The sequence below is a fragment of the Mustelus asterias genome, chromosome 1 (assembly GCF_964213995.1).
Source record: "Mustelus asterias chromosome 1, sMusAst1.hap1.1, whole genome shotgun sequence".
Classification (NCBI taxonomy): Eukaryota; Metazoa; Chordata; class Chondrichthyes; order Carcharhiniformes; family Triakidae; genus Mustelus; species Mustelus asterias.
The window spans coordinates 66604618-66629956 of NC_135801.1; positions in this window are offsets into that span (position 1 = coordinate 66604618).

Below are 25339 nucleotides of genomic sequence, written 5' to 3' on the forward strand. Positions count from 1 at the left end.
ATACAATGGGAAAACCGTTGACAGCAGTGGGACCAGAAGATCCCAACGCTAGTCCATGGCGGATCGCCTCCGCCACCCAACAACATGCCATGAGGGGAGGAGTGGAAAATCCTGTCCTCTGCTCAGTAAACCCACCTGCTGTTTTGTGATCTTATCTTTCTAGCTGTTAACCCCTTAAGTCAACATAGCCCTAACTTTTTAAGTATAATAGACTCCAAGCTTCTTTAATTGCATTTGTCCCAATTTTAAAGTTAAACTTTAAACCTTCTCAATCTAAGCATTGCCTCTGAAATATTAACATGCACCCTGAACCAAATACCCATCACAATTCATTAGACAGAATACAAGCATTAAGTTTTATTGCTTTTTTTTCATCTTCATCTGGGTATTTATTTCCTCTTTTCTCTCTTTCTCACACAAGTGAGCACCTCGCACGCATGCGCACACCTTATCTTTATCCAGGCATTTTCAGCTGCTCAACAAGGCTGCAAACTTCATAAAGACCAGTGTCATTATAGCAAGTCTTCCTCTTCAATGAAATTAGGACATGAAAGCCAGGCAGTTCACCAGATTGCTGCCCATGAAGTGAAAATGGAAGTTTATCCCGAAGTTCCTGTGGTGTACATTTGGAACAAATTGGGAGACTAGATCTGCATGACAGGAAGAACAGAGAAGTTATAGGAGCAGGGAACTGAGAAAAGGAATATGGGCCAAAATTTTACATACTCTGACCCAGAAGCACGTAGAATTGTGTGAGAAGGCGTTGGGTGCAGGTCCCAATGTCATCACGCACTTGCGCAATATTTAGATGGGTGGGTGCACACCAGAGCTGGAAGTGCGCATCCACTGACAATCAAACTGGTGATTCAGCTCACTTAGGGGCTAATTGAATTCAATTTTACATGGCCCATCTGCTTTTACGATTGGCCAGGTGGCCTTTACGTTTGAGCTGCAACCTTGATCCAGGCAGAATGAACTGTTAGGCTGAAAGGAAATTTCTAAAGGTGTCTGGGCACTGAAATTAGGTTTGAATGTGTGCTGCCTAGTCACTCTTTGCATAGCTTTTCCATTGCAGTTTGTTTTTTACAGGTCTGCAGCTCCCTGACACAGCTACACAGCAACTGTCCCTCTGAGGGATCACATTAGAACCACTAGCCCACATCCTCCATTTTCTCCGCACCAACCCTCTTCCCATTCTCCCTTTCAGTGCCGGGGCTTTCTTAGCATGTTTTTCATGCCAGCTGCCTGTTAATTGGCCAAACAGTGTGAAATTGTGTTCCGGGGCTGACTATGGTCGGAAGCACATTTTGCACCCACTTCTGGGCCCACTGAGTGCGCACACCTGATGGTAGGGGGAGGCAATGGCCTAATGGTATTATCACTGAACTATTAACCCAGAACTCAGCTAGTGTTCTGGGGACGAAGGATCGAATCCCGCCATGGCAGATGGTGGAATTTGAATTCAATAAAAAGTATCTGGAATTAAGAATCTCCTGATGACCATGAAACCGTTGTCCATTGTCGGAAAAACCCATCTGGTTCACTAATGTCCTTCAGGGAAGGAAAGCTGCCATCTTTACCTGGTCTGACCTACATGTGACTCCAGAGCCACAACAATGTGGATGACACTCAACTGCCATCCAAATGGGATGGGCAATAAATGCTGGCCAGCCAGCGATGCCCATGTCCCATGAATGAATAAAATAAGAACAAAAAAGTGCAACAGTTCTACAGGAAAAAGATCAAAGGGTGAATTCCCTAGTGCTGCACTCAGGGAGCACACCCATCCACCCTAGACTGAGACATTGCAGGACCTGACTGATAGGCCTAAGTGCTGATACATCTATGCTACAGGTTCCTTTTGTTTATTTGGACTCTGAGCGCAACAAATGTATGCGTATGTCAACTTCCTAAATTTATGGCTTCCTATTGAAGTTACTCTCGCAACAAACTCCATCTGTTTTCATGCCTCTTTATTCCTGTATTATTGCTTGTCAGTATTAATAGGTTTCTCTGCTGCTGGCTTGATCACGTGGATTCGTTAAGAAGGAAATGGATAAGGATTTGGATTGGTTTCCTTTGTTTAAATTTTAATAACGCTGCTGTTGCTTTTGTGTTTTCCAATTGCTTTCTTGCATTGTTTCCAATGGGAGCCCTATTGCACAGGCTTGTAATTATAACATTGTTACTGTCAGTAGTTGCAAACCTTAGCTGCAGCCACAACAATCAGCCTAGATTCCACTGGGTCACACCATAATAATGTGGATTTGAAAGTGGACGATGAGTTCAGGTAGAGGGAAGAAAGAAAGCTGTCCTTCCATTTCCAGTATGGAAAGATCACTTGGCTCGGGAATAAATATTTAGATCCAGGAACACTTAGTTGCACAAGTCTGGGGAGACCTTCTGCCTCCACTGCACACAGGGAGCTGCCATTATGTCGTGGGAATTACAGAAACTGGTTCTGCAGAGAAGATCCTGCATGGGGAAGGTCCTATGCTACTGCAGTAAAGTTCATCCTGGCAATGAGCTTTTAAATGACTCAAGTCTATAGACCGCAGACTAGTTAGAAGGATGTAGAAGAATATGTCTGCAGGTAAATTACAGAAAGATGCAAACATTATAGAATAGTTTCAATGGGCGATATTAATTGTAGACTGGGACAGTGGTAGTGTAAAGGGTGGAGAGGGGCAAAAGTTCCTGGCATATAAGTTTCTGCAGCAGTGTGCATCCAGTCCAATAAGAAAAGATGCAATGTTGGACTTGGACCTTGGAAATGAGATGGGCCAAGTAGATCAGGTGTCAGGAGGGGAACATTTAGGAAACAGTGATCATTGTATTGTAAGGGGCAAGAACAGAGTTAGGCCAGATAGCCTGGAATGAAAGCTTGCCAAGAAAAACAGTTCCTGAATAATGACAGTCAAAACAGAAATGGTTCAGACACAATCAAGATATATTCTCTGAAAAGGGAAAGGTAGGGTAAACAAACCTAGATAAAAAACCCTGGATAAAAAAGGAGATTGAAATTAAGATGTGGAAGAAAAGGTGTACTTGTGTCAGGTGTCAGGTACAAAGCATCGTTAAGAACCAAGAGGACTACAGAAGTTTCAGAGGGGAGGTGGAAATGCTCATTACAAAAGCAAAGAGGGATTATGAGAAAAGTCCGGCAGCCAACATAAAAGGGAATCCCAAAGGGATATAAATAATAAAAGGGTGATAAAAGGAGGAATAGGGCAGATTAGGGATCTGAAAGAGAATTTACACGTGGAGGCAGGGGCATGGCTGAGGAACTAAAAGAATACTTTGCATCCGCTGTTACCATGGAGGTAGATGCTGCCCAGGTCATGATGAGAGACCAGGAAATTCTGTCCCTAAAAGGTTCAAAATTGATAAGGAAGAAGACTGTCAGTACTGAAAGTTGACAAGGCACCAGAACCAGATGAGATGCATCCAAGGATATTGCAGGGGCATTGGCTATAATCTTCCCGTCTTCTCGAGACTTGGGAAGCACCAGAGGACTGGAGATTTGCAAATGTTATGCACTCATCCAAGAAAGATTGGAAGGATAGCCCCAGTAATTACAGGCCAGCCAAGTTAACATCAGTAGTGAGCAAGCTTCTAGAAACAATTATTTGGGTTAGAATTAGTAGTCACATGGAAAAATATGGGTTGATTCAAAAAGGCCAGCACTGATTTCTAAAGGGGAAATTGTAGTTAACTAATTTTGCTAGGATTTTTGAGGAGATAAGAGATAGGGTCAATGAGAGTGATAGTGTTGATGTGGTGTAAATGGACTTTTAGAAGGCAATCCCTCACAACAGACTTGTGTGAAAAGTTATAGCTCATGGAATACAAGGGGCAACAGCAACGTGGATACAAAATCGGCTGAATAATAGGAAGCAGAGTAATGAGTCAATGGATATTTTACAGGTGGAAGGAAGGTTTGTAATGGTGTTCCTTGGGTTGGTGTGGAACCTTTGCTTTTCGTAATATATATTAATGATCTAGATCTTGGTGTGCAGGAGACAATATCAAAGTTTGCGGATGACAGAAAACTTGGAAGTATTATAAACTGTGGAGGGCAGTGTAGTACTTCAAAAGGACAGACGATTTGGTGGAGTGGGCAGATATGTGGCAAATGAAGTTCAATATGGAGAAGAGTGAGGTGATGCATTTTGGTTAGAAGAACATGGAGACATAATACAAAATAAGGGATAAAATTCTTAAGTGGGTGCAGGAGCAGACAGAGCTGGGTGTAAAGGTGCATAGATCACTGAAGGTGACAGGGCAGGTGGAGTTGATAAAGCATAAATAATTCAGGGCTTTATTAATAGGGATATAGAGCACAAGAGCAAGGAGGTTATACTGAACTTATAAAAGTCGCTAGTTAGATCTCAGCTGGAAGATTGTGTACAGTTTTGGCTGCCACATTATAGGAAGGATGTGAATGCATTGGAGAGAGTGCAGAAGAGGTTTATAAGAATGATTCCAGGGATGAGAAACTTCAGTTATGACGGTAGATTGGAGAGATTGGGACTGCTCTGCTTGGAGCGAAGAAGGCTGAGGGGAGATTTGATAGAGATGTTCAAAATCACAAAAGGGCTGGACAGAGTAGATAGGGAGAAACTGTTCTCACTTGTAAAATAATCAAGAATGAGAGGGCATAGATTTAAAGTGATTTGCAATTCTTTTTCACACAGTGAGTTTGTGTCTGGACTGCACTGCCTAGAAGTGTGATGGAGGCAGGTTCAACTGAAGCATTCAGGAGGGCATTAGATGATTACCTGAATAGAATCCATGTGCAGGGGTACAGGCAAAAGGCGGGGAAATGGTTATAATGCTCATTTGGGAAGCCGGTACAGACACGATGGGCCAAATGGCCTCCTCCTGTGCTGTAAAAGTTCTGTGATCTGTGAAGTGGCTGGACCTTCGCAAGTACAATTATATTTATTCTAATGGTCAGAATTCAGCCCCTTGATGTCTTAAGAAGATCACAGAAGCCCAGATCACATTTTGCAATTTTTCCCATGAAAAGGAGGGAACAATACCAGAGTATGTAGCATACTTACAAAACGGCAGATGTCCCTGAAGTGCAGGGCTTCATTGACAGTGCACAGGCAGGTCATCAATGTTCTACCAAGTGCCCAGTGCATATATGCATTGAAGACATTTTCATCACTGCATAGGTGGTGTCAGACTAAAATAGCAGAATAATGCAAGTAAGTCTGTGAAATCCCAGTAGCAATCATGATGCCTTCATTTTGGGACAGACTACTGTCCAAGCGTGATTTCAAGGAGAAGGCTAGCAGACTAAATTTACCCACTGGAGGTTTGAGCACTAAACCACTGCAGGAAACATAAACAGCTGAATTCCAGTGAAACATGAATTTTGCCTATTGAATGGAGTTTCTGCTGTTGGACAAATCAGCTGGAATATTACATTATAACTCTATGAAGGCCTTGAACATTATTGCTGTCCATCAGAACATCCATGGTCTTGCTGTACAATGAGAGAACCTCCTCAGCTAGAGGACTGGGAAGGCCAGCTTGCAGCCTTGGTAGAAGGTGAGGAAGAACAGGAGTATGAAGAAATTTAGGAAGATGAACTGGGGGAAACTGTTGCACAGCCAAGAAAATTGATGTGTTAGAGTTTTCATAATCTGGGCTGGCACTTTGCAGTGCATTACTGATGGAAGTGGCACTTTTTTGATGAAGCATTAATCTAAGGCTGACCATATCTGCCTCCATTGAGTATTTAGAATGCACTACCATGAAGATACATTGAGGTGAACTGCATTAGGCAAGCTTAATAAGCACTTGAGAAAGAAAAGGATAGCAGAATATGCTGATGAGACGAGATGAAGAAGAATGGGAGCAGATGCCTGTGCAGCATAAATGTTGGTAGAGTAGACCAATAGGTCACTTGATCTTCTAATGTAACTCAATGTAACTTTTTGATTTATTATTGTCACATGTATTATTATTGGACCTAATTATTGGACCTAATTATTATTATTATTATTGTCACATGGACTTTAACCTTCTGTTGTTAAACTTCTTACATGTATTAGTATACAGTGAAAAGTATTGTTTCTTGCGTGCTATACAAACAAAGCATACTGTACATAGAGAAGGAAAGGAGAGAGTGCAGAATGCATCATTACAGGTCATAGCTAGAGTGTAGAGAAAGGTCAATTTAATATGCGGTAAGTCCATTCAAAAGTCTGATGGCAGCAGGGAAGAAGCTGTTCTTGAGTCGGTTGGTACGTGGCCTCAGATTTTTGTATCTTTTTCCTGACGGAGGAAGGTGAAAGAGGGTATGCCCGGGTGCATGGGATCCTTGATTATGCTGGCAATGGGGAGGGTAGATGGAGTCAATGGATGGGAGACTGGTTTGCGTGTTGGACTGGGCTACGTTCACGATCCTTCGTAGTTTATTGTGTTCTTGGTCAGAGCAGGAGCCATACCAAGCTGTGATGCATATAGAAAGGATGCTTTCTGTGGTGCATCTGTAAAAGTTGGTGAGAGTCGTAGTGGATATGCCACATTTCCTTAGCCTCTTGTTAAAGTAGAGGCGTTGGTGGGCTTTCTAAACTATAGTGTCTATAACTTGAGATTTATCATTGAATGGAATCACATCCGTGATTGGTTATTCAATATTTCACGTTTCAGTGGAAACGTTGGCAAAGACACAAATTGATGGATAACATTGGAATAAAAGAACATTTATTTTTATAATAGTGATGTTATGCCATTTGTCTTCCATTGCTATTATCCTGCAATAAGAAATCCTATCAGCTTAGTGTATCTGGTTATTTAAACAGAGGAAAAAAATAGTGTGACTTACATGGCACTTCAAAACATTCAGCTAATAAATCATCATTAAAAGGAATATGCAGCAGAAGCTTTGTCGCACACAGGCATCAAGTTAAAATATATCCATTGAATTGATAGACAACTTTAAAGAACTGCTGAAGGCTTTTACAATTACTTGCAGTAAGTAGCATACTTCATATTTTTGTACAGTAATTTGTTTGTAAATTTGGCAGTTAGAGTAACCACAGCAGACAATTAAAGCTGTCTATCAAATCTCATTGTACCTTTCAACTAGATTCCAACTAGAATCCATTCTTTCCTCAGAAATGTGGAAAATCTGGAGCTGTGCACTTTCCAGATCCTCATGGTTTTGAATTCAGTCTGAGAGATGTTTTGCCTATTGGAGCAGTACATTGGAAAGTAGGGACGTGGCATACAATTTTCCAACCGTAAAATTAAATAGTAAAACAAAATGTGCTGTGTATGTCTGAACTTCTAACGCATTTTGTCATTGAGCAAGACTTCTCAAGTTCCAGACTGGCAGAGGCCAAAGGAAATGTATTTTGGTCTTCCTGATTTTAACTGGAAGAACTCGTGGCTCATCTATAATTCAATGCTGAATAATTTGTTCAACAACCTGGAATGTTGATTACTAGTTGAAGTAAGTAGTTTTAAGTTTGTTATTTAAAAAGCTATTGGAGTTATTTGTTATTAAAGAAGTTGAGATTATATTTGGGGGCTGATGTGGAATAATGGGTTAAATTATGGTAATGAGATCGTGATGTGTACCATAACAAGCGACTTGTGCAAGAGACTGAGAAGATGGAATAGTCTGTACAAGAAAGGGATTTAAAGGAGGTATAGCTCAGTGGTAGAACATATGACTGCAGATCAAGAGGTTCTCTGTTCAAATCTAAGTACCCCTTCAGTGCTGTGGGCGGCACGGTGGCATAGTGGTTAGCACTGCTGCCTCACAGCTCCAGGGACCTGGGTTCGATTCCTGGCTTGGGTGACTGTCTGTGTGGCATTTCATGCTCTCCCCGTGTCTGTGCGTGTTTCCTCTGAGTGCTCCAGTTTCCTCCCACTGTCCGAAGATGTGCAGGTTAGGTTGATCAGGTTAGGTTGAATTACCTCTTGGAGTCCTGGGATGCGTAGTTTAGAAGGATTAGCAGAGTAAATATGTGGGTTAATGGGGGTAGGGTCTGGGTGGGATTGATGTCAATGCAGACTTGATGGGCTGAATAGCCTCCTTTGCACTGTAGGGTTTCTATGATTTCTATGTACTTACCGAGGAACTTAGAATGTACTATAGTGAAAATAAAGGAGCTTTTGAAGAAACCGACTGGAGTTCGACCTAGGTCTTACGCTAACTAGTGCTATAAAAAGGTAGTGTGGCTTCACTTCCCCTGATGTTGCTGCCCTGCACTTTAAAGATTGGGAACCAGGTACACTGTATGTTTCTCACCAGGTCCTCGGCAGAGGAGCAGGCGAGAAATGTACAGTTCCCAATACGGGGAGGCAAAAAAGAGCGGAGTGGCAATCTGATGATGAATTCACTCAAAGTTAACATAGAAACATAGAAAAACTACAGCACAATACAGGCCCTTCAGCACACAAAGATGAGCCGAACATGTCCCTACCTTAGCGATTACTAGGCTTACCTATAACCCTCTATCTTATTAACTCTCTATCTTACTAACACACATTTCGAGTCAAATATGACTTTTCTCCAGAATCCTGAAGAAGTGTCATCTTCAATCCAAAATGTGAACTCTGTTTCTCTCTTCACAGATGCTGCCAGACCCTTTGAGTATTTCCAGCACTTCCTGTTTTTATTTCAGATTTCCAGCATCCTTTTGTTGTGCTTTTATTACAGGAAATAAAATATTCTGAGTATATTGTATTTGAATTACACTTTACAAAGAGCAAAGTAAATGATTGGGACAGGTGGATGGAATTAAGGTAAAAGCTGAAATCTCTTAAGTAAACATTTTAATAATATATTTTAAAGTTTGTGATTTTGTTTATCATAGTGGAAACATTTAATATTCCACCAAAATAAAACCACTTTTTCAGAGTCAGTAAGGCTGCTCAGTCATAATTATGAAGTTAGTCTGCCACTAAAAGCTTAGCTACACATCATCCAACATTCAAGAATGACCACAGCAAGATTAATAACTAAAAGGGCAACTTTTAATAGCACACACAATGGGGATGCATTGAATCAGTCACAGCAACTTTTGGATTTCCTGTTTAACTGCACATATATGGACTCCAAGCATTGTTGATGGTTCCAGAGTAGTAATGATAGTGACCGCTTAGCGTTTTGTCATCATTACTATTGCAAAGCCCAGACTTTGAATTGGTCCCACTCTCCTGCTCTTTTCCTGTACATAAAAATCAAATTTCCTTTTGAAGTTATTAGTGAATCTACTACTGTCATTCTTTCAGTCAATGCATTCCAGAACAGAGCAACACACATGGTAAGCACATTTCCAACCAGTGATTCTAAGGTTACTAAAACTTTCTTGCTCTAGTATTCTATGCCTCTATTTGTAAAGCCTAGGATCCCATATACTTTTTAAGGCCTTTATCAACTTGTCCTGCCAACGAATTTCTCGATGTGAATCCTAGGTATTTCTGTTACTGAACACCCTTTAGATTTTAGTTTATAGTTTAGTTTATATTGCCACACGTCATTTCAGCGTGAAGTATTTGTTAAGCTTGAACACACAGCTTGACAGAAAATGATGTAATCTATTTATATTCAACAGTTGGTTAAAGCCAGCATGATGCTCTCCTTAAGCAACATAATGGGCAAAGTTTTCTGGCCACGCTCACCCCAAGCCCAGAATATCCCACCTGAGGTCAATGGACCTTTGCATGATCCATGTTCTGCCCACTACAATTCCCGTGACGGACATGATGGGAAAATTCCACCCAATATTTTGCTGTTTGGAAAAAATAATTATATAGATATAAATTCTAACTTTTCTCAGAATTTGTAGTTTTGCTTTACAGTTTTTAACTTTTCAACTGGATTATGCTTCTAGGAAGTGCTTTGAGACATTTTTCAATTTTAAGAAATCACATAAATGCAAGTATTTTTTGCTACTGCCGAATTCCACATATAGATTAATGAAGTACTGATAGTGATGTATTTAAAATAATAATTGCAGAAAAATTAAGTTGTTTTGGATGACTTCAAACCATTTCTTGGAATATGATTCAATCACTTTCTACAATATTAAGCAATGGGATATTCAGCACAAACTTATTTTAAACATATATATCATACATTTCCTGGAATGACTGCAGCCTATTTCTTGCTAACATGCAGTAATTAGGTTGCAGTCATTAATAGATGTTCTTAGGTTTCAGTGTTTTCTTATCTGTGGTGCGCAGGCCATCAGCATTCATGTTGACAGCTGTTTTCAACAAAAAAAAGAGACCTGAGATAAATTAAACCATAGGGGAAGTTCACGCTATATCATATATCAAATATTAGATAAGCAGGAATGATTTCACTTGAGTTATTCTTGTGTGACACCACTTAGTGTGACATCAATCATCATTCTATTTTTCCCTTTATCATTCCATAATATTATGGCTAATCTCTGCTGGCTCTTGATCCTATTATTCTTCAAATTACCTTGAATACTCAGTGCAACAAGTTTTATCACGATGTCTATGGATGTTATTTATATGAACTTTCGGAAGGCATTTGGTAAAGGCCCACAGAAGAGATAAAAATTGGCTAAAGTTGAAGCCTATGGAATTAAGGTAAATTATTGATATGGTTAGGAAATTGGCTGAGTGGCAGGAGGCTGAGGGTGGCCTGCTACGGGCAGGAGGCTGAGGGAGGCCTGCCACGGGCAGGAGGTGGGGTCTTCTGGTTCCGCCGACGGTGATCTCCACCATGGGTTCTGGCAGGGGTCAGCGGAACCGCAATGTCTTACCAGCGGGAAATCCCCCCTGAGGTCAACGGCCAGAAAATTTCAGCCTTATAGTATGAATAATGGGCAGTTACTCTAATTGGCAGGAGGTGGCGAGTGGTGTCTCATACAGATCTGCATAAAGCCACATTTCTAAGTTTATTGGTGACACAAAACTAGGCAGCATTGTAAGCTGTATAGATGGAAATAAAAATTACACAGCCATAATAGATTATATAAATTGGCAAAACTGTGGCAAATGGGATTTCAATTAAGGCAAATGTAAAACGAATGACTTTGGATGTAAAGTGGATAGAACAGATTACGTTCTAAATTGTGGAAAACTAAAAAATGTCAAGGTCCAAAGAGACCTAGGATTCTAGTTACATGGATCATTCAAATGTCATGAACAAGTACCGAAAATAATTTAAAAAGTTAATAGAAACGTGAGCTTTTATTTTGAGAGGAATAAAATGTAAACTGGTAGAAGTTATGTTTCAGCTATACAAGTCCCATACCTAAATACTACATTAATTCTGGGCCCCACGCCATAGGAAGGATATATTAGTGTTGGATGACATGCAGCATTGGTTTACCAGAATGATATTTGGACTTCAAGAGATAAATTATGAAGATGCATTGTGCAAACTGGGTTGTATTTCCCAAAACTTATGAGTTTAAGTGATGGTATAATTGAAATTTTCAAGATACTAGGGGAAGTAGAGATGGTATGGTGGACAGATGGAGAAAAGATCTGCTGGTTTGGAATCTAGAACTGGCTGGCCTCGTTTAAAAAATAGAGCTAGACCTTTCCAGAGTGGATTAGGAAATTCTTCTACTCAAAAAGGCTGGTAAACATTTGAACTTGCCTTCCACAAATAACAACTGATTAAAATTGACATTTTTGTTTGCCAGATATAATAAAGGATATGGGGTAAAGCTAGGTATATGCGTTGGAATTTTCTGGCCGTTTACGCCGGCGGGATTCTTTGGTCCCACCGGCAGCGCTCCCCTGCCCGCGGGTTTCCTGCCGGCGTGGGGTAATGTAAATGGGAATTCCCATTGACAGCGGTGGGACCAGAGAATCCCACTGCTGGCAAACAACGCACCATCTCCCACCGGCGAGAAGCACATGGCTGGGAGGCTGGAGAATCTCACCCATCAACTTTGGTGGCTGATCAGCCATGATCCAATTAAGTGGCAGGACAGAATCCAGGGGCTAAATGACTGACACTCTTATTCCTATGTTTCTACTTACACAGCTCCTGGAGCAAGCTACTGCCATAGGGGAAGGAGTGATTTAATTACTTTATTTATTTACTCAATATTTCACTTTTATTTTGGTGACATTTGAAAACTTTCAAACTTTTGGGACTCAATTTTCTCTAAACGTCTTTATGTGTTAGCAACATTGTGGACAGAAGAAGAGAACATCTGTTGGTCACAATTCATGTTCAGATCGTTCTTCCAGATTGTTTTCCTGATTATGTGCGAAGAAGTAAGCATGGGGCTGAATCGGCTGTCATGTGCTGGCATGCTTCATGCACAGAGCATGTGTCATACTGGAGTTGCACTTGATTTGCATTTGCCTCAAGGGTTGCCACTAAGTGTGTATCGGAGCTCAGGAAGCTGACACTGCCTCATGGTGCTACGCATATTCATTTTTTTTGGGACACAAATGCTTGTTGATCCAAGACTGCATGATTGGTGAAAAAATGAGCAATTTGTGTCGGTGGGCACAGTGCCATCCTGCAGGGGCACAGTGCCATCCTGCAGGCACACAGTGTCCTGAAATCATCTGGTAGCTGGTACATCCTTTTTATTGAGATTAGTCCTTTGTTTGGTCTGCTTTTTGTTTCTTTGAATTGGATCTTTATTTGCTCGCTTTGAATCATAGAATCCCTACAATGCAGAAGGAGGCCATTTGGCCCATCGGGATTGCACCAACTCTCCAAAAGAGCATCTTACCAAGTCCTATCCCCATAACACTGTGTAATTACCCCGCTAATCCCCCTAAGCTACACATCTTGGGGCATGAAGGGGAAATTTCGCATTGCTGATCCAACTAACCTGCACATCTTTGGGAGTGCGGGAAGAAAGCAAAGCACCCGGAGGAAACCCACGCAAACACGGGAAAAATGTGCAAACTCCCCACGGACAGTGACCCAAGGCTGGAATTGAACCTGGGTTCCTGGAGTTGTGAGGCAACAGTGCTAACCACTTGTGCCACCGTGCCATGTTTGCCTTCACCTGCTGCACAACAATCAATCAAGGCACTTTGGCTGTTCTCCCTCTTCCCTCACAAGATTTCGCCCTCATTGGCAAAATTGCCAATTTTGAACCTTGTAGAAAGTACAAATGTTACTTTAGAAGCTAGTCCATATTTATGCTTTTACCCAATAAATCCTATTTCCTCTGTCTTCTATGTTATTGGTATTCAGTGCAAATTGCTTGAGAATGCATTAGCACGGTGTAAATAAAGTGACAGGAAACAACAACAACTTATATTGCCATTGCACAAGTAACATGGTACAGCATCCCAATGCACTCAGAGGAGCATTAAAAGAAAATATCACAGCAGATGATGAAAAGCTTGTCAAAACGGTAGATTTGAAGGAGCATTTTAAACTAGGAACGTGAGGCAGAGAGACAAAAAGGTTTAGAGGGTGAATTCCAGAGCCTAGGGCCGAGACAACTGTGAAGACATGACTGCCGATGGTGAAGTGATTAAAATTGGGATGTGCAATCGATCAGCTGAGCCATCTTCTACTTTGGAGATTGTCATGCCAAGAAGACATGAAAGAAAATATATATCTATATCATCCTGGCTGCATTATAACAGTACTTGCAAAGAAAATAATGGACAAAAGGCTTTACACTGATTGAAATCACAACTGGCCTTGACTCACACAAAAGGAATTTCTAGCCTTCAGAAAACTACAGCAACCTTGTTATCCCTGAAGATGTGTTAATGCCCCCTGTGACTGCAGAAATCAAATTCCAGGGAAATGCACAAATGTTCCTTTCCATTTCTGAGGAGATGAACTGTCTATGAGGGCAAATGAGCTTGAAACTTCTGGTAAACTTATTAATGGATGAAACATTAACCATTTGAAGAATCCCGACCAGGAATGGATATCCTTTGTCCAGGCCAAGGGGAAGAAGGGGATGTTATGTCACACTAGCATTCTCCTCCCACCCCACAAGCTGCTAGAACCTGTAATGTTGCCTGGTGAAGCTAAAGGAGGCAGTCTGCCATCTTCCGTCAACAAAACAATAGCAGAACCAGAGCACTGCCTAGGTTTAAATTGCTTGGCCTTCATCTAATCTCTATATCAGTGGGTGGCACAGTGGTAACACTGCTGCCTCACAGCGCCAGAGTACAATTCCGGCCTCGGGTTACTGTCTGTATGGGGTTTGCACGTTCTCCCCGTATCTGTGTGAGTTTCCTTCGGGGGCTCTGGTTTCCTCCCACAGTCCAAAAATGTGCAGGTTAGGTAGATTAGCCATACTTAAAAACAAATTGCCCCTTAGTGTCAGGGGGATTAGCAGGGTAAATACATGGGAGATAGAGCCTAGATGGGATTGCTGTCGGTACAAGCTCGATGGGCTGAATGGCCTCCTTCTGCACTGCAGGGATTCTGTGATTCAGTTCTGACTACAAGACTGATTCATAGGCAGTTTTATTTTCAAGAAAATTGTAATTTTTTTCTTCAGTTCCACACGTCATTATTACCATCGGGTTCATTGGTTCAGTACAGAGTGTATACTGAGTAAATGGCCAAGTGCCATAGAGGGTATAAAGGAACATGGGGCATAGATGTGGGTACAAGTTAGTAAGGAGGGGCCATGGGAAGGCCTTCTGACCAAACTACTCAAAACGTTCTACCTAAAGCTGCCTAACGTTCTGCCTAAAGCTGTCACTAGTGCCTTCTGACCAAACTACTCAAAACGTTCTGCCTAAAGCTGCCTAACATTCTGCCTAAAGCTGTCACTATTGCAGTTGACAGAGGGGAACCGGTGGATGTGGTGTTTTTAGATTTCCAGAAGGTGTTCGATAAGGTGCCTCACAAAAGGTTGCTGCAGAAGATTGGGGTACACGGAGTTAGGGGTAAGGTGTTGGCGTGGATTGGGGATTGGCTATCTAACAGGAAGCAGAGAGTTGGGATAAATGGGTGCTTTTCTGGTTGGCAGTTGGTGACCAGTGGCGTGCCGCAGGGATCGGTGCTGGGGCCTCAATTGTTTACCATTTACATAGATGATCTGGAGGAGGGGACTGAATGTAGGGTAGTCAAGTTTGCTGATGACACGAAGGTGAGTGGGAAAGCGAATTGCGTGGAGGACGCGGAAAGTCTGCAGAGAGATTTGGATAGGCTGAGCGAGTGGGCGAGGATCTGGCAGATGGAATATAATGTTAGCAAATGTGAGGTTATCCACTTTGGAAGAAATAATAGTAAATTGGAGTATTATTTAAATGGAGAAAAATTACATCGTGCGACTGTGCAGAGGGACCTGGGGGTACTTGTGCACGAGTCGCAAAAACTCAGTCTGCAGGTGCAGCAGGTGATCAAGAAGGCGAATGGAATGTTGGCCTTTATCGCGAGGGGGATAGAATATAAAAGCAGGGAGGTCTTGCTGCAACTGTACAAGGCACTGGTGAGGCCGCAACTGGAGTACTGTGTGCAGTTTTGGTCCCCTTATTTGCGAAAGGATATATTGGCCTTGGAGGGAGTGCAGAGAAGGTTCACCAGGTTGATACCGGAGATGAGGGGTGTAGCTTATGAGGAGAGATTAAACAGATTGGGTCTGTACTCGTTGGAGTTTAGAAGGATGAGGGGTGATCTTATAGAGACATATAAGATAATGAAGGGGCTGGATAGGGTAGAGGTGGAGAGATTCTTTCCACTGAGAAGGGAAACCAGAACTAGAGGGCACAGCCTCAAAATAAGGGGGGGCCGGTTCAGAACAGAGTTGAGGGGGAACTTCTTCTCTCAGAGGGTAGTGAATCTCTGGAATTCTCTGCCCATTGAAGTGGTGGAGGCTTCCTCGTTGAATATGTTTAAATCACGGGTAGATAGTTTTCTGATCGATAAGGGAATTAGGGGATATGGGGAGCAGGCGGGTAAGTGGAACTGATTCGCTTCAGATCAGCCATGATCTTGTTGAATGGCGGGGCAGGCTCGAAGGGCCAGATGGCCTACTCCTGCTCCTATTTCTTATGTTCTTATGTAACCTATCCAGTATATGCTTCTCCCATCGTGGAAGTCAGTGCTACTAGAAAACTAGATCACCCAGTATCAGCTTCAGCTAGCTAACTTCTTTGAAGAAATATACAGTTGGTCTTTTGATTCTGGACTCTGGACGCACATGAGCACACCTGAGATAGGAGCAGAGGTAGGCAATTCAGCCCCTCGAGCCTGCTCCCCCATTCAGTACGATCATGACTGATCTCATCTTGGCCTCAACTCCTCTTTTCTGCCCATTCTCCATAACCTGTCAACCCATTACTAATTAAAAATCTGTCTATCTCCACCTTAAATGTACTCAATGTCCCGGCATCCACTGTACTCTGGGCTAGTGAATTCCACAGATTCACAGCCCTTTGAGAGAAGTAGTTTTTTCTCATTTCTGTTTTAAATCTACTAACCCTTATTCTAAAACTATGACCTCTTGTTCTAGATTGCCCCACAAGAAGAAGCATCCACTCTATGTCAATCATGTCAATCCCCTTTAGCATCTTGTATACCTCAATTAGACCTCCCCTCATTCTTCTAAACTCTAGAGAGTATAAGGCTTAAAAAAAAGTGGAACAATAATTCTTATTCTGTTTGTGGTCTTTTCCCTGTATCTCATCATTTCCCTTATCGATTTTTTTGTGTGAATGTACCAGGGCTTACATAGCGACCCCCTTCCTCACATTTGTGTAAAATAAATTAACTCTCTGATTTTACCCTATCTTGAGCTGGAACAGGATTATTAATGGAGGATTGGATCATTCCAAAATATGCCACCAGTTATAAAGGGAGAAATCAAAAAAGAATATTTCTGTTTACAAATTAGGAAAGATCAGGGTTGTTTAGTTTAAACCCTTACTATCCATAACAAGATTGAGGATGGATTGTGTCTGGAGAGGCATGATATAGAAATTTCCAGGCAAAGGGATACAAAGCATAACCTCATCTTAATGGCCACCCTTGTGTGTGGCTGTATCAATCTGTGCCTAAACCATCCATTGACATTGTCTACACCTCCCGCTGCCTTGGAAAAGCAGCCAGCATATTGAAGGACCCCACACACCCTGGACATACTCTCTTCCACCTTTTTCCATTGGGAAAAAGATACAAAAGTCTGAGATCACGCACCAACCGACTCAAGAACAGCTCCTTCCCTGCTGCCATCAGATTTTTGAATGGACCTACCTTATATTAAGTTGATCTTTCTCTATACGCTAGCTATGACTCAGTAAGAAGTCTCACAACACCAGTTTAAAGCCCAACAGGGCTTGCTTTCTTGCATCTTTGTAAAAACTTGATGTCTGCATCGATATGCGCGATCTTCTTTTAGATCCTCTCCACTTTGAGCCGATGGTTTGCAATGTCGGTGGTAGCCATGATGTGGAGATGCCTGCGTTGGACTGGGGTGGGCACAGTAGGAAGTCTCACAACACCAGGTTAAAGTCCAACAGGTCTGTTGGATTTTAACCTGGTGTTGTGAGACTTCTTACTGTGCCCACCCCAGTCCAATGCCAACATCTGCACATCCTAGCTATGACTGTAACGCTACATTCTGCACTCTCGCCTTCCCTTCTCTATGTACGGTATGCTTTGGCTGTATAGTGCACAAGAAACAATACTTTTCCCTCTATACTAATACATGTGACAATAATAAATCAAATCAAAATGCAAACACCAAATGCTGTGTTTTCACCAAGTCATAAAGGTGACAGAGGCATTTAAAAATGGTTGGCAGGACCGGATTCTGGGATTCCTGCCCCCTTCTCAGTGTTCCCAGTTTTTAGTGACAAGGGATAAGGGTGAGTTCATACCCTACACCCCTGACATGATCTGCTCCATTGTCGGGGCAGACATTTCCTAGCCAACCACGAGTTTCATGAATCGGGGTAGGTTCTCCATGAATCATAGTTTATGACCCCTCAGAGAAGTTATGAAGCATAATCTGGATTTGGGAACGTTTTGAGTAGTTCGGTCAAAAGGCCTTCCCATGGCCCCTCCTTAGTAACTCATACCCACCACATCTATGCCCATGTCCCTTTATACCCTCCATGCCAACTACTTGGCACATGGCCGTTCACTCAGTATACACTCTGTACAGAACCAATGAACCCTATGGTAATAATGACGCGTGGAACTGCTGAGAAAAAAAAATCATAATGTTGTTTAAAATGAAGCTACCTAACCTATCCAGTTGCATCTGCTAGAGTTTAAAGAGTAAGAGGTGACTTGATTGAATCATATAAGGTCATGAGGGATCTTGACAGGGTGGATGTGGAAAGGATGTTTCCTCTTGTGGGAGAATCTAGAACTAGTGGTCACACTTTGAGAATAAGGTGTTGCCCATTTAAGACAGAGCTGAGGAGAATTTCTTTCTCTCACAGGAGGGTCTCTGGGACTCTCTTCCTCAAAAGGCAGTGCAAGCAGAGTCTTTGAATATTTTGAAGGCAGAGCTAGATAGATTCTTGATAAGCAAGTGAGTGAAAGGATATGTGGGGTACAAGCAGATCAGCCATGACCTTATTGAGTGGTGGAGCAGGCTTGAGGGGCCGAGTGGCCTACTCCTGCTCTTAATTCATATGTATGCTTGAATCTTCATCTGTGAGCCAACCACCCTTTAGTGTAATACCTCTGTGGAAGTAGGGCATGTTTATCCTCCTTTTCATTTCAAGTAAATGAGTGTTTCCTTCCCCATTCCTTTATGAAAGTTTAATTTGACAAAACACATATGAATTTTTGTGAATTGGAAGCATTTTCCAGAAATGGCGGTACTGAAAAATGAAAGGTAATGTCGAGGTTTAATTTCAATTTCTGGCTGCTTCTCCACCCCTTTCAAAAGTCACCAAAAAAACACGTTGAGAGTGCATTTAGACTCCATTTAATTTCTGTTTCAGGGAGTCTGACTTTTGTCACCTCTACACTTTAAAACACTTACTGTTAATTTGAAGGAAACCTCAGAGTTGAAGCATCTATGGAAAAATGGTTTTATGTTGTAACATTAATTAATTATTAAAGCATTATTTCCTGCAACCATAACTTCATATTTTCAAAAGTGTAAATTATTTTGGCTTATAGCCTTAAAGATGTTAGTTCCACCATATAAATCTTGGCTCACTGCCTGTCAAATTATGTAAATTTCTTTTTTTTTTGCATTCAGCCTAATTACAGGAAAACAAGTATCTTGTGTCAGAATTGCCCATCTCTCCCTCCCTCTCTCTCTCTCTCACACACACTTTCTGATTGCAATGGATTTCAGATGAGGAATGAAGCTTTGAAATGAAGGTGATGGCCAGAGGCCCAGCAGTTGGCTGTAAACAGAAGAGGTCACTTGGCAACTTTCAGGATCTTTATCAGTGATCAAAGCACAGGAGGTGCTGTCTAGACAGGTTAGGTGTGGACCAGCAAATGGCTTTCATTAGGACCTCTTTCCTCTGGTGCCATTGTTTCAGCTCTGCTCTTCTTCACACGGCTCGGTGATTGATTTCAGGAGAGGTGCCCAAATGCCCATGGCAATCAGATAGGGTTTACAAGCCTTTGCTTGTTCTGACAAGGCAGTTATGTTGGCCATCACATTAGCTAATAGTGTCACATTTATTTCCCGCTGCAGAACTTTTCAACAAAAACTGTCAGCTACGGCGAATGTTCCATTTCTAAAACTGATGTCATCCCATTGAGCTCAGTTACAAATGCTCCTGTTCCCTTTATTTTCTCTGGCCAAAAACCAATTGGGGCGCAAACAGAGGGATAATTTGCTTGGGACCAGAGCCACTCATCTCCAATGTGATCGATAATAACTTTGCAGCCATTGATTATCCGGCTTCATCATAACCTGCAAGCCACCAGCGAATAATGTTTCCCCAACATGATACAACGCCAAATTTCACTGATTGTTCTTATAATTCCGACAACTTCTAGCTGTTCTGACAATTGCACTGAAAAATATCAGATTTTTGTTTGGTTTAATTCGATCTGTAGATACTCAGGTTGAAGGTGTGTTTTAGAGAACCTGCTGGAAGGGGGAAAGAACTTTTCGCTCGACCTTGGGCCAGTTAATTTGTGCCAGTCTCAAAGGGGCTGACACTCTCAAATCAGCCTCCACAGCCACGACAGTCTATGCTCAATACAGAAGTGACACACGTCTTGGGCGCAGTCCATCATCTCTCGTGATGGACAGATGCGATATTAATAACAAATTAATTTGTGTGAATTTTTTATTTTACAATATTTTAACAAATATGGCACTGTGATTATCACAGTTCCAGGGACCCGGGTTCAACTTCAGCCTCGGGTCACTGTCTGTGTGGAGTTTGCATGTTCTCCCCGTGTCTGCGTGGGTTTCCTTCGGGTGGTCCTGTTTCCTCCCACAGTCCAAAGATGTGCTGGTTAGATGCTAATGCCCCTTAGTGTCCCAAGATGTGTAGATTAGAGGGGCAAGTGTGCAAGGTTATGAGGCTAGGGTGGGGGTGTGGGCCTGGGTGGGATGCTTTTTGGAGAGTTGATGCAGACTTGATGGGCTGAATGGCCCTTTTCTGCACTGTAGGAGTTCCATGATTCTATGGAATTACCACATGGAGAGATAGTGGTGTAGTGATAATGCCACTGCACTAGTAATCCAGAGGCCCAGGCTAAACCTTCTGGGGGACAGGGGTTCAAATCCCACCACTCCAGCTAGTGAAATTTAAATTCAAGTAATAATCTTGGATTGTAAAGTCAGTCTTCATAATGGCGACCATGAAGCCACTGTTTTAAAAAAGAAATCATCTGGTTCACGAGTGTGCTTTGGGGAGGGAAGCCTGCTGTCCTTTCCTGGTCTGGCCTACATGTAACTCCAGACCCACAGCAATGTGGTTGACGCTTAACTATCCTCTGAAATGTTGTGGCTTGGCAAGACATTTGGCTCAAGTGCAATTAGGGATGTGGCACAAATGCTCGCCTTGGCAGTGATGTCCATGTCCCATGAATTAATTAATAAATAAAAGACATTTACAATAAATAGCAGACCAAACAGAGGTAAACAAACAATAGCATTTGTTAAGGTCTGCCCTATACTCAGGTACTGCATCAGAAGAGAGACTTTTACTTCTGCTAAAAGTTTGCAAGTTATGTCACATCAGGTTATGGTGTGACATTTACATTTGGGGTAAATTTTCAAAGACTTTATTGGGACCTTGTATGCTGCAGGTGGCTTATCGGAAAATTGTATGTTGCAATGCACCCATGATTTTTTGATATGTCATTGGTTGAGACGTTGCCACTGGCAGAGGTCTTGGTAAAGTTTGTCTATCATTATAATAATTAGTTTGCAACATAGGTGGGTTGAAATACATTGGCAAATTCACATGCAATCCCTTTGTCCATTATTTTAAGAAGGATCGACTTGTACCTTTGTTACGATTCTGGGTTGTACTATTTGGTCTATTTTTAACATTGCACGCTTTCTGGTTAAAGAAAGAATTTTCATTTTTGATCATAATTTGTCACATTCCCAGAAAATTCCAAAGCTTTTCACAGCAAATTAATTATCTCTTTGATATGCAGAAACCTTTTTAGAGACAAATGTGATGGCCAATTTGTGCATAACATGAACATCAATGAGATGAACAAGGAAATCACTTGATTTTGGTGGCATTGGTTGAGGAAGAAATGTTGGCCAGAAAGTTGGAAAAGTACAAACTGTTCTTTCAGTGGTGACACAGAATTGTTTATATTCACCTGAATAGGCTGGCAAGGCATTGCTTGAATCTTTCACTTCAAACCTGACACCTCCCACATCCTCTCATTTAAAAGCCACTCTAGTTTGTATGATTAAGCTCCAGTGATATTTAAACTTTCAATTTTACTGCTGAAATATCTCACCAATGGAGTCAAGCAGACCCTTGAATATGAGTAGAATAAGGTCTCTGCTTCTTTTAAAGTTTATTTATTAGTGTCACAAGTAGACTGACATTAACATTGCAATGCAGTTACTGTGAAAATCCCCCAGTTGTTACACTCTGTTTGGGTACATGGAGGGAGAATTTAGCATGGCCAATGCACCTAACCAGCACGTCTTTCAGACTGTGGGATGAAACCGCAGCACCCGAAGGAAACCCACACCAACACAGGGAGAACGTGTAGACTCCGCACAGACAGTGACCCAAGCCGGGAACTGAACCCGGGTCCCAGGTGTTGGGAGGCACCAGTGCTAACCACTGTGCCACCATGCTGTTTCTTTGATGTGCCTTATGATATTTTGCTATTAAAGACACTATAGAAGAGCAAGTTGATGTTTTTTGTATTCCAATAAAATAGTCAATATAAACACTGTCAAACATTCATCCTTTATTATATCTATTGCAGTACTGTTTTACCTATCAGATATTCCATTAATCTTATAACTGTATCACTTCACACAAAATCATTTATTTACCAAAATGTAAATAACCACTGACATAATTAATTATTTGCATTCTATTTTATTTATATGTTGTATCACAACTTAGTTTCAGATATTTCATATACTGCACGGCACAAACCAAGACACATAGCTGTGTAGGCAGTATAGATGTGCATTTAAAAGTCTAAAAGATAACAAAGAATTATGCATTGTCTTTCAATCAGTATTTACAGTTCTAGTCATGGCATTCCTACACAAATAGTTCAAGAGCTACAACTACATTTTGATATAACATCCAGCATACAAAAATAAATGCAGTTGAAGCAGGCCATCCTTCGATATTTGTATTTAAGGAAACGCAAGCAAACTATTATTTAAAAAATAGTTCCTAACTTAATTCACATTCACTAGCAAAGCATCCCATTGGGACACAGCACTGGAAATCATAGCTTTAAAAAAAAAATTCATCTTTTTTGCACCCACCAATCTGTTAGGTAGAGCAAAATTCCTTTGGTTTTGGCACATTTACTGTTGTTTTAGTTTAAACCTTAAAGCAAATTATTTGGATGTGAGGTAAGTTTTCTCAAATTTCCTCTCCGAAGTGAGTGACTGATAATGAGGCAGTGATTAAATAGGTGTCATTCAGATAATGCACTTGGGCAAAACTGACAAAAAAAGGTAACAGGTACAACATAATTCTTTTGCTTGACAATGATTTATGAGAGTCAAGCAGAGTAAGACAAGGATCAAGAAATTGTGGATGGGTGACTAATAACTCTCAGCAGTGTTAAATCACCTCTTGTACATAAAACATCCTGAATTCATGGTGTTAAATATTACTTGCTTGTCATTTACATGAATTTTCAAAGCTTTTCTTTCTAAATTGAAATATGCTTTTCTTCTACTTAATGTGAAATATGGTAACAAAGGAAGAATGAAAAAGTAAAGGGGAGGTGATGGCCGAGTGGTATTATCGTTAGACTATTAATCCAGAAACTCAGCTAATGTTCTGGGGGCCTCGGTTCGAATGCCGCCACAGCAGATGATGGAATTTGAATTCAATACATAATTAAGAATCTAGTGATGATCATGAAACTGTTGTCAGAAAAACCTATCTGGTTCACTAATTTCCTTTAAGGAAGGCAATCTGCCATCCTTACTTGGTCTGGTCTACGTGCAACTCCAGAGCCACAGCAATGTGGTTAACTCTCAACTGCCCTCGGGCAACTAGGGATGGACAATAAATGTTGGCCAGCCAGTCACGCTCATGTCCCACGAATGAATAAAAAAAATTAACCATTCCTAATAACATACGTATATTCACTTCATGAGTGTAAACTCTAGCCCCTCCTCCCTCTCCCCAGCTCCACCTTCACCACCCCAAACCAAATATCTGAGTTTCTGAGCAAATGTTTTTAGATTTATGTTGAGGCAAGAATTTTTCTGGTCACTCGTTGTGGAGATAATCAATAAACTGTAAAAGAATTACACCTTTAGTACTTTGAGTGAAACCTTTAGTATATTGTTTGACAGGACAGTGGTTGAGATTCTCTGCCCTCGTTTTCAATGATGTGGAGATGCTGGTGTTGAACTGGGGTGGGCACAGTAAGAAGTCTCACAACACCAGGTTAAAGTCCAACAGGTTTATTTGGTAACACAAGCTTTCGGAGCGCTGCCCCTTCATCAGGTGAGTGACCCACCTGATGAAGGGGTAGCGCTCCGAAAGCTCGTGCTACCAACTAAACCTGTTGGACTTTAACCTGGTGTTGTGAGACTTCATACTTGTTTCCAATGGCAGGGAAGCTGGTGGAGGTGGAGAATCTAACTGGAGTACCCAAACAGCTTTTACACAAGTGGGATTTCCCATTCCCATTGTCCCCCAACCACCCCCACTCCCCAACCAGTGACAGAATGGGGTTCCCACCATTAAATGTTGGGAACATCATTAGCACATATCTGCATATCATTAGCGGACTTTCCCGCTGTGTTATCCCTCCAAATTTGGGTGCCCCTGTTCCCCCCCCCCCCCCCCTCCTGCCAGCATATTGACACACCGGTGGGGTTTACACAGCCTTTGCCAAATGGGATCCTGGCAAACAGTTCTCACCAGGGGTGCACAGGTAAGTCAGCCCCCGGGGGGAAGGGTCATGCCCAGGCAGTACACTCAGGCACTGCCCCCGATACTGCAAGGAAGACTTTCATTGTGGTGTTCCATGGGGGTGTCAGGGTGCCTTTTCAAAATGATGCCCTGATCTCGTGAAAGCCGACACTGATGGTGGGGCAGGCTCATTCAGCAGCGGGAAAAGCCGGCAGCGGGGCTGACGGGCTACACACCAGTTTTCCCGTCTGAGCTGCCACTCAGACAAATAAATGATTACATTTTGCCCGGTATGTTTACAATCTCAATAGATTAAATGACTCGAGGAATCTAGTCATTATCTACAGTAGCCAGAGATATTCTTGCTCCATTTTGGAATTTGTTAAAAAAAAGACTTAAAATTCCACTAAGTTGTGGCATAACATAGCAATTACATGGTCTTGTTAGACAATTAATGACAAGACACAATGAAAAGCTTCTTGATGTTGGCATGCGAGGCTTCTCAATGTTGCAGACAATTTTAATTCAAAGCTCCTTCTCAAATTTGAGCTATTTTATGTCACCATTATCAGGTTATACTATCCACAAACTTCTGTTGCCAGGAATATTAGAAGCTCAGTTTTTTTAATTACTAAAGGGCATAGTTTTTTTCTGGCAGTGCATTGGTTAAAACATTTTGGTGAAATTCCTTTACTATAGTAACAATGACTGTCAACTTGTTAATTCTAAACTGGTTTATTTGAAATTGGTTAACAACCTAATCAAAGAACTGCACAAAGGAATTTCATGCTGACACGATAACTAGTTTACCACCAGAGGAAATTAAACAACCATGGAATTTCCTATAGTGATACTGAAAGCTCTTGTAATCCACCTGCCATCTGCT